Source organism: Ctenopharyngodon idella, chromosome 10 (genome assembly GCF_019924925.1).
Source record: "Ctenopharyngodon idella isolate HZGC_01 chromosome 10, HZGC01, whole genome shotgun sequence".
Lineage (NCBI taxonomy): Eukaryota > Metazoa > Chordata > Actinopteri > Cypriniformes > Xenocyprididae > Ctenopharyngodon > Ctenopharyngodon idella.
In genome coordinates this window covers 31,007,586-31,019,362 of record NC_067229.1, presented here as the reverse complement: position 1 = coordinate 31,019,362, position 11,777 = coordinate 31,007,586, and the positions used below count along the sequence as shown (strand labels likewise).

General features: G+C 33.9%; 1 long non-coding RNA gene across 1 annotated transcript in view; it reads right to left on the bottom strand.

Moving 5' to 3' along the window:
* Positions 1-11,777, bottom strand: part of LOC127520703 (uncharacterized) — a 269,016-nt gene that overhangs the window by 47,241 nt on the left and 209,998 nt on the right. The window lies entirely within an intron of this gene.

Sequence of the window (11,777 nt, the reverse complement as noted above, 5' to 3'; positions counted from 1 at the left end):
AAAATCTCTGTAGGTGTCCGTAAGATGGCGGCAAAGACTATAGTCTGTGCGCGCGACTTGAATGGAGAACTTTCATTTTATCATAACCAGCTTCTGTTAGAGCCTGGTTATTAAATTAGACAGTATGCCTTGACTTTGTATAAATAACTCATTTATAACACACCGCTACCGTGTTCATAAATCAAGATATCGCGCTATTTTGTTTTCATTTCCGCTGCGTCGACCAATTTCAGCCTGAGAGAACTATAACCTGGCGAACAATAGGCCTACCTCCCCCCCCCCGCCAAATGACCACAAAACCTTCAGATATTTACCTCTACAGGTACAGCTTAAAATATATTAAATGATTATCATAAAAATTTAGAATATGTATAGGTATGTACACAGGTTATTGCTGTATAATTTACAGAGTAGCCTAAATGAAGCATACTTACGATTAAACTCAACGAAAATAGAGTGTTATTGAAAACAAAGTATAATTCACATGGATGCCTGTAGTCCGATCCCAGCCAGATTAATGCTCCCCAGGAAAACAAACGCCTGGGCTTGCATTTCCGTAAGTAGGCCTACACTAGATGTCCCATGCATGTTAATGAATGTCATGTGACTTTTTGTAAAGTATTAGAGGCAGTAATCGCTTTTTTGTGGTGATAACTATTATAGGCTATATGTTTGTTAAACTAAATTTATTGTTTAACTTGAACCTTCTCTTTTTAATCTAACACTTACAGTCATACAACAAACATTATTTTGACACTGAATTCATTAATATACCCGTTTACTGAACCGTTTTTATTTTCGAAAAAAATTTAGCATTCGACCCTGTTACTGCATGATTTTTTTATTACAAAAAGAAAATAACATTCCTTACAACGAAGTAACATATCATGAAGCAAATAATATCATCCCATCTGTTCTTTCACTGTAAAAACAGTTGTTCTAACTAACCTTTTTAGTTATCTTTACTTAATGTGCAACAATTTGTTGAACTTAATTCAATTGTAAAAATCTAGTAATCTGTAATATTCACATGTCTTTGTTACTCAGAAAAACCAAGTTAAGATTACTTGATTGGTTTGAGTACCTGTTTGTAAAGCAAAAAAGCTTTTGAGTTGAGGCAATTCTTAATAATATTCATTCATTTCCTCCACTTCTTAAGTTATCTTTCTCCATAGTTGCCTTTGCTCATTTTCCAAAGTCATCTTGAATGTTTTATTGTCAATACATCTGAAAATTTTGAGAACAAGTAAGTTGACTTCATAAATTGATGCTGATTTCCTAAAATGGTCTTGCCACCATTATGGTGATTAGTGTGCCCTTTGGTTGGGCACTTCATTTATATAATTCTCTGATGCAGACAAGAAATATTTGTGATTTCAAAGGAAGAGAAATAATAAATAGGTTGCTTTTAAAAGATTGACTAACTTCTCACTAAAACTAACTAATCAACATTCCATGTTGAATTATTAAAATCATATTGCTAACACCTTTATCATAAACACCATATTGTGAAACATCAAACATTTAAGGGGGCTGATCACTCTCTAGTTGTGCTAATATATCAACCAACCTTGCTTGAGTCACACAGACATCAGCATTCAACATGCAAACAATGATAACCATTAAATTATTTTAAAATAATAAGACTCTGACCATTACAAAACAATTTTATTTTCTGTCTTTATTGTTCTAATACTGACACAAGACTGCAAATAAAATTGTCAAATAAAGCCAAAAAGCAACTGCTTAATTTATTCATGCTGCAATGCATTCTGGGAGTACACTGTTCCTCAGATCACAAATACAACTTAGTTAACAACATTTAAGTAACTGAAGCCCAAAATAAGTAAGGAACACTTTTAATAGGTTAGTAAATAAGACTTAAATTATACTTGATAAAATTAAGTTAAGCTTGGTTAATTGAATTAAGGCAACCGGTGTGCACAGTTTAATTAAATAAACTGAACAAATTTGTTTTTACACGTAAAATGAGTGAAAATTATATTAAGAATTGCCCCGCCTCAAAAACTCTTTTGCTTGACAAACTAGTACTCAAACCAATCAAGTAAAATTAACTTAGGTTTTCTGAGTAACAAAGGCATAGCATGTGAATATTACAGATTTTTACATTTAAGTTCAACAAATTGTTAAGTAAAGTTAACTAAAAAGGGTTAGTTAGAACAATCGTTCTGGATTTACAATGACTGCATTTGTCAAGCTTCAATCATTCAACCCTGTTATTACAAGAAAAATGATCAAACAAATATTTTCCATTAACTTACGGGAACACAAGTCTGTCATTGCCTACAAACCAGCACTTGGTAGCAGTCAATAAAAATGAATAAAAAATTGCAAAACCACATAAATCAGGGTTTTTAACTGCCCCGAATGTGGGTAACAGGGTTGCACAAAACCAATATAAAATGAACATAAAATAAAACTCATATAAAATTGATCATGACCTGAGGCTAATGACAAACATTGGTACTTGATTTTTAAGAATTTCTGACACTACCATTTTCCTGGAAAGTGCCCAATGAATACACTTAGATAAAATATAAGGTCTCCAACAGAAGACTTTAAAGGCTTTGATCAATAATAATGATGGATAAAACGGGTTTTCTCTATAAATCTCAATGTGTTGATCGGGAAGTCTTGTGTACACTTGCTATATTACCGTGCTAAAGCCAATTAGTATGGATTGATTGATCTTTAAAGGTAATGGGATCTAATGTCACACAGACTCAATTTCAAACAGATCTATCTAACCACATTTGAGTTTTCTGTAAAATTAAGTTACTACATCACAAATTATACAGTGCCCTTAAGACACCAGACTGCCTATGGACAGTTTCATATCCGCATTCTGGCGGCTTGGTAATCCTATAGGCCTATAAAATGAGGCCAGTTAATTAACTGTTAATAACACATTAAATTGTTTAACTCAAGTGGTCTTTGACCCTTTTTGAGCGACCTTCAAATGAAACTTGATAAGCACAAACAGAGTGCAATTCAGTAGTAATTAACTTGTTACATAATGTCTAACACAGTTCAAACAGGTCAAAACAAGGCGTAACTGGTATTAAAACCAAACACACTCAAAATTGTACGTTTTTTCTCCATATTAAAAAAGCAGTTGTGACATCAGATTGAAGTATACGGATGAGCAGATTATTGAGCAACCTGCTTGTGAGAAAAGCGACAGCACCTCGTGATGATGTGTCCCGTGCGAAATAGCACCACAGACACATATCATATCCCATTCCTCACATTCCACTATTTCCCAGCAACCTTTGCAAACGTGCCCCGGCAAGTTGCATTCGTTACTGAAGTATTTGAGGTGCTCCGGTCGCTAAGAATTTCCCACCCCGATGGATAAACAGGGTTAACATTTAACCCAAGGCATATTCTTGTGCTACTGCCTTGGTGTAAAAACTTTGAGGAAGATTTGTTTTATCACTTAAGAGCTTATAACACATTTATAGCCTTAACATAGAGTTTCTTGTGAATTTATGATAATAACCTATGCTTTAGTATTCTTCACTTCAAGCCAACAACAGCATATTAGTATAGATATGGGGCAAGTACAGACACCTTGTGTAGTGACTCGCCTCTCGCATATAGGCCCGGTATGCATGATTCAGAGCCTATAGGGTTGATTCACTCAGTTATGTTAAGGACTGTCTCAGAAATGCCGAGAGACACGTTTAGCAGTCCTGGGCCCCTCTCCTGACCATCCCCCACCCCTATACTCACAACTGGACTTGCCTCCCTGCATTCCACTGAAAACATTCCCTTCCCCCTGCTAACCTGCGACAAGGGAGGGTCCGACCCGTGCACCTTTATTTCGGCCCTTTAGCTCCAAACTAAGCCTGTCGCATGGCACGATAACGGAGCCAAAATGGTGTGGTCATCAAAACAAATGACGACTGAACTCAGCTTTAAGTCCAAAAAGAACCGATTTTATTTATCAAACAAGTGCATTACACCAGTTACAGTTGCAGGGTAACGTAAGGGAACAACCTGAGCAATTTGGCACTTGTTTTGCAGCGTCCCATGACCGGTGAGCATATCAGAGGCTAAATGCTATGACAATACTATTGCACTGCTAGAATGGATGGTACAGTAGTGCAACATCGTCAGAGCAGCTGACCTCAGCACATCAGCATGTGGACAGGGGACAGCCATCTTCTATGGCCAATGACTGTTTGCCCTCCACTCATTTTAGTATAGTATAGTATAGTATAATTTTATTTAATGCCATGTCAGCTTCTGAGACTATTTTCATGGCAAAAACTCAATTACAAAAATACAAATATCACATAAATACAATAAAAACCAAGCAAACAAACAAACACAGCAAGTAATATGATACAAGATTTTTTTAAATTAACATATGGTAAAAATTCTAAATCCTTTTCACTCAAAATCTTACTAAATAAGTCCTTAAGTGAACTAACTTCATAAAAGAGCTTTCTACTTGCATTAAAACCGGGACAGTCCAATAGAAAATGTTTAATAGAAAAGGGAGTCTTGCAGAACATGCAATTTACATTCTTTACTTTCTTATAATATTAAATAAATATATGAAAAATTAATTAAATAAATAAATAAATAAAATGCAGCCACAAAAAAAAGTAATGTAACAATATTAATATTATAATAAAATTACAAAAAATTTGCAATTTTTATTTAGTTAAATTGCTTCCAGTTATATACATGTAATAAGAAAAATAGTATGAAACTGATTCAAAGCAAGTTTGTCAAACATTTATATATGCACAAAAATTATTTTCAAATTACTTTAATAGGCCTTTTGCTATATATATATATAAAATATAATGCAGTCACAACAACTAAAAAAAACAATAAAAAGTATACTAATAATACAATAATATTTATAATTTTTAGAAAAACAAAAATGCTGCCCCAAAAACTAAAAAAAACAAAGTAATATAATAGTATTATAGTATAATAGTATCACTATGATATGTAATAAGCAAAAATAGTGTTTTCATGAAACTGATTCAAAGAAAGATTGTCAAACATTTACAGTTTGGAAAAAAATTGCACAGTGTGTCAGCTTTCATGTTTTTACAGGTTTCCAGTGCACTGACTGTAGCTCCACATGTTAAATAATGTCAAACCACGAGAGGGGTGAGAGGTGAAGGAAATAGAGGGAGGTGGAGGTCTCTGTTCTATCAGCCAATGCCCTTTTAATATTGCACTGCTCTTCTGATTGGCCAGTAGTACAACAGAAAAAGGGCAATGGACAAAACATGGTCAATATCACCATATAATCCTTCCCTCATCATGTTTGATCAGTTACATTGCATTCAGATTTCTTGTTCTTGATTTCTATACATTTCATGCACTTTGGTTAGAAAATCAAAGGAAAGAGCAGTGAGCTCTGAGCAGTTCATTCCTGCTTCATCAAAGTATTACTCATAATAACCAAATTATTCTACAAAACTGGAACTAAATGACTGCAACATCAGCTAAACAATTAAAATAACACAGTTACAGTAACATTTTACCACTGAAAGCACATTTTTTCCACATCTGTTTCCTTTATGATTTGCCTCTGTGGGCTCTGCTTTACAATGAAACAACTAATTGCTTTAGTTTTGGGAATATGTCAGGACTTCTGACACTCTCAGTTTAGAACAGAAATAATCATAGTATTCCTGAAACAACTGCAATGTGTTTAAAAAATGTTGAGACCTTGATAGTTGTGCAAGATAGTGAATTCGAAACAAAGTTTAAAAAAGAAAACAAAAACAGAGAGAGCCACTTTAGATTTTTTTTTTTTTTTTTTTTTTTTTTTTTAAATATCAATGGTGATTTTAATTCAGGTTTCCCACACTTTCCCAGTGAATTTCCATAATACATCCATGACTTTTCCAACCTTTTATAAAGACGGAATTAGAATTAAAATAATAATAATAATAATAATAATACTACAGACACAACACAGTGTTTCTCTGGCTTAAAACTGCTTTTTATAACTAGGCATAATCAAGCTTTAGATTGACTACAGAAATTTCCACAACTTTTCCAGGCCTGGAAATCACTTTTCCCTGATATTTGGTTTTCCAGGACAGTGGGAACCCTGTAAGGTTTAAGAAATTATGCGACTTTATAAACTTTAAAAAAAAAAAAAAAAAAAAAACACATTTAAACGTGTTGCTTTACAGTGGTGAGAGCTATAAAAGTGAAAAAAAAAAAAAAAAACACTTTAACAGGTTGCTAAATTTGCATTAACATTTTCAAAGACTTGTTGAAAACCGTAACAAACTTTACGAATTAATACCCAACCTTCATTAATTGCACAACAATTTATATTCTCATTAGATGCATTCTGATCCAGTTAATAATAAATATTAAGTCGAATTAAGCGCCCTTTGACACTTTCTCATGTTTGTTTTGATTCGGATTAAATGTAAAGCATCACTAGACAAACTAAACTTCAGCAGACAAACGAATTTACATTTAATAACGGTGGTGTTTACATAACCTCACATTCATAGCGTTTAAAAGGGTAATTCGTACCTGATCACACTATCAGCGCGTGTATTTAAATAGTGGTAATTCATTCAGCCTTCTCCGTTTTCTCAGACAGCAAACATTGCGCGCATAAAACGCAGCATACTACAGAAAAGATATCGTACCCAGGGTTTGATGGCACACGGTCCTGATGCGCATGAAAATGAGGCGAGTGGATTGGTCCCATCCATCCAAACTCTCCTTTACGCCCTACAGCTCCCGCCATTTCCGCCCAATCATCCCAAATGCATGAAGAGCACATAGTGAACCCCAAATTCATGAATGGCAGCGAACCAAGGGAGGGACACTCCGTCAGAGAAAAAAAAATGAAGAGGGAGAGTGAGAGAAGAGGAAAAGTTGAGTAAAAGGTGCAAAACCTGACCGTCTTCTTCTTCAGTCCTTTTTCAAATGGCAAATGTATAAATACTCTCCGTTTTCGAGAGCGCAAAGTTAAAATCTTATCGCGCGATTCAGCGAAATAAATGAGCAAATATAAAGACGCGCGGCCTCACGGCCATCCAGCGTCAGACTCCATCTTTGACTAGTTGACATTCAGATCCAGCCGAAGCAAATGCCTCATTTGCATGCGCGGCGCTGATTGGTCTGCTGCTGCGCTAGTCTCTGCCGTGCGATGAGCCATTGGTTGAATTCTCAGCTCCTCGGCGCTCTGACTCGTGATGTGATTGGACGCAAAAAGGATACCGCCGCTGCATAATTTAATTGAACAACAAATACGCGACGCACTGTCTCTCATTCACAAATTTCCCATCGCCGCCGTCCGCTTATCCGGGATAATACTGCTGAAATACATACGTTATAATTATCTATTAAGACAATTACTTTAAATTTCCATTTTTCATTAACATCCAACAGTTTTAATGCAAAATAATACTTTTGAATTTGATAGGTTTAAAGAGTTGTTTATGCACTAGGCCTATTTTACACAGAGCTGTGAACTATAGCCTATAAATGAAAGTTCAGACCGTCTTGATTTCATGTGAATAGATTTACATGGCTGGTGTAAATAACCAGAGCTGTGTAATTCCATTTTACCCTTTAAAAGATTACGTTTCATAAGACATGCATCTATGAAGTAGGCTACACAACATTTGTTTTCTGTTTTATTAAGATTACTCTGTCTAGTAAATCATAATCACATGTAAACATACCAGTATTCAACACAGAATAAGTGGCCGATTCACATTATAAAATTGTAGATTTTAAAGTAGCCTATTTTTACATTAAATGAATCAAAGTATAATAAGAGAATAAAACAAAAATAGCCTAAATTTATGTATTGGCTCGGTATATTTCATATTGGCTATAACTGCGATCAGGAATCAAATCTGTTTAACTTTTTTTTCCTTTAGAAAAGGTATGCTGAAAATATACATTTTATTCACATAGGCCTAGTATATTTACATGTTTAATTTTTGAAAAAATATTTGGAGGTTTATAGAAGAAAACTGCACAGATGTCTTAACTAAAAACTTGAAACAATTTTTTTAAACATTTCACTTATGAGGCAACCATTAGACAGATTGTGGAAGATGGATCAGAGGAAGCAGGTCCATTCAGATTTTGTGGGCGGAGCCACAGTGGTGGGCAGGTTCTGGGAGGAGCTTGAGTCACCAGTGAGCTTTGATTGACATCTGGAGGAGGGTAGTGGGCTGTGAAATGTGGCATTCTTGGCCAAGGGAGCTGAAATAATGGTATTGTTTGGTGAGAAAGGGCCCATTTCACCCCCCTTCCCCTCTCTCTGTCCCCCAATCTGAAGGGATCTGATTGTGCGCTTACTCTGTTTAAAGTGTTTGATGTGGGCAATGCATTCAACAGGCTGCAAGGAAAACTAGAAGGGATGTTCTGCCTCTGTCTTTCAGTTGGCCATTTGAACTAACAGAGATACACCTCGCCTTCTTGTTTTACCACACATTATCAGTAGCTTTTTAACAAGGCACACTAATTGACATGCTTTTAATCAAAATTTTTGCATTAATAAATAACAATTGTATTTTAAACCATTAATGACTAATTTTTGCTGTCATATGTTGCATTCTGTAAATCATTTGAATTCATATACACTCTAGTTTCGACAGAAAACGTATGTTCTGTAGGCGGTTTCTCTTTAAAGGCTGTAGGGTTATCATGTCACGCTGTTCAAGGGTTGATGTTCAAATGAAAAACATGCACATGAAACATCAACAGTCACGTCTGTTGCTTCTTTTCTAACATTTTACCAATACATAAATCAGTGCCTGAAAGTACCAATTTGTTTTTATAAAGGTCAGTGGAAATGTATTTTGTATTTGTAATTATTTTGAAAAGCACAAAAACTGTTAAAAGAAATCATTATTCTAATTCAAGGATCATGTCAACTGTTCCTTATATTTGTATTCAATAACAACATGTTTGAAAACAATCAAATTAACACAGTACAGGAAAATAAATCCTGTGGAGGAAATAAAGCTGTGCTAAAATACTTTATTAAACTTATACATGTTATTTACTGTTTAATATGTAAAATATTCGGAGAAATAACAACAAAATTGCAGCTGATGTAATTCTCAGGGAATGATTTAGAAAAGTGTTTAAATGATTCAGATATCTAATTCTTTTTAATGGATTTCATCAGTCACCTTTGATTTAGTATGAAAGACAGGCTTTTTTGAGTACAAATGTATAACTATATTGTTTGTCAAACTATAATTATAAAGCAAAATTTATAGCACAAAAAAACAGATTTACACAAAAACAAATCCACATGAAATAAAATACATTTTTATGATTCAAATTAAAATAGTAAATACAGACATTTATAATTAAATAACATAGTTTTAAAAAGATTTCCTTTGGTAGAAAGCTATTTTACATTTCCCTGGAGTTGAACTGTAATTTTCCATTTGTCAACATATATATGTCTCTCTTCAGGGGTTTGATTTAATAAATACAAGCTGAGATAATTAGAGAACATGTACTCTAGTTGTGTTTTATAATTTGTTTTTTCAGGGTTTTCATATCATCAACAGATTTTTTAATTCTTGCTAGATCACCAAAAAGGACGAAAACATGTATATATACAATTTAAACTTGTTTTGTAAATTGTCTCTGATAAATAATTCCGAGTTTAGTTTAGATCATTCAGAAGTCCTTAAAAAAAATAAAACTAAAAAACTAAAATACACTGTAAAAGTCATATTTTTAAAAACATTTCCCACATTTTTAAAAAAAAGTAATTCTTGTTTTAAACAATGTTAACAGAAACTGTAACATTTTGATTGTTAAAGCAACATTTTGACTGTTAAACACTTAAATAATTTTCATAATGCATCCCTGGTTCATCTGCAGCAGTCATACCTGAACACTGCAGACAGAGAATACGAGACCTTTCAGACCTGTGAGGTAAAGTTTTGTTATTGTTCTTTCTTTCCCCCAATTCCCTTCCTCCAAAAATGTTCCTCCCCTCTTCCTCTGCCCTTTAACCTTTCCCTGCCTACCCTCTTCTTCTCCATCCCATGCCTCTATCCCTCTCTCCCAACAGGGAAAAACTGCGGTGATAGTCATTGATAATTTCCCTGAGCCCAACAGAAGGTTAATGGATTAGCTTCTTCTATCGCCATCACAGTGGGTGGTGACATGGACGATGGGATGCGAATCCCTTTGAGATTCACCACTCTTTTTGGAGTTGAGACCCCACCTCCGGTAGCCTATATACTGAGACTTTTCTCCCCCCTGTTTTGCCTTAAGAAGTGTTCGCTACCCTTTCCACCCCGAAGCGGGTGTGCTAAGCGCATGCCCCGCATTCCAGCTGTGTGGGTGGCGGTCCAGAGCAGGGTAAGGAGTTTTCAAGCTGAACATGACACCAAACATCACTGCGCTTTCTATAGGGGGATTCCAGACACACTCTGAGCTTACATGCTTGAGGTGTGAACATTCACAGCAAGGAAGTTTACCTTCATTTTGCCTTCCATTACCTTTACACACTGTCCTTTATTCCTAAAACCATTCACTATGGTTGATGTAATATTTCAGTACTAAACAAGAAATTGTGAGGAAAAATCAACACAGTTATAAACTATAGAACAACTGGATGTTTGTAGCATTAGATGGAATATTTAGAAACCAACATTTATTTATTCAGAAATCAACTATGATGCTTCCAAGTGACATAGTAATCTAAACTCTTTTGGGAAGTTGACATTCTCTGATGTGTGACATGCTTTAAACTATTTTAAACAGCATTTTGCTCATTGTTTTGATATGCTTATACATTCACTGCCATTCAAAAGTTTGGGGTCGGTAAGATTTGATAATGTTTTTGAAAAAGTCTCTTCTGCTCACCAAGTCTCCATTTATTTGATCAGTTAAAACAGTAATATTGTGAAATATTATTACAATTTAAAATGACTGTTTTCTATTATATATTTTAAAATGTAATTTATTCCTGTGATGATAAATCTAAATGTTCAGCATCATTACTCCAGTGTCACATGATCCTTCAGAAATCAATATGCTGATTTGCTAATATGCAAGAAACATTTATTATTATTATCAATGTTGAAAAGAGTGTTCGTTGCTTAATACCTTTGAGGAAACCATGATATTTTTTTTCAGGATTCTTTGATGAATAGAAAGTTCAAAAGAACAGCATTTATGAAATATAAATCTTTTGCAACATTATAAATGTCTTCACTGTCACTTTTGATCAATTTAATGCATCCTTGCTGAATACAAGTATTTATTTCTGACAAAAAAAATTGTAACTTTTTAACAGTAGTTAATAATTTTAAAGTTGGTAATTATTAAATTGCTAAATTAATTATTAAATGTTTCTTTCAGGTTTTTTCATATTTTTTAATAATTATTTTACCCTATAACTAGTTACCTTATAAATATATGTTGGGTTCTTTATTATATTATATTATATATGTCTGGAATATTGGTACTTAATATAAAATAATTATTAAACTGTATAATATATATATATATATATATATGAAATCGTTAAAAATGTCAAAATTATTTTTCAAAAGGCTATTTTTTTTTTTTAATTCATCTAATGCGACAACCACCTAAGAATGTGTATAATTGTGATTCTGTACAATGGTGACCAGTTTCAACAACTAAATTATACATTTCCTATAAATTAGTCCATGGTCACATTATGCATCAACTACCCCAAAAAATTGGGTTTCTTACATCACTTTCAACACTACCTTGCTCTGTGAGGTTCA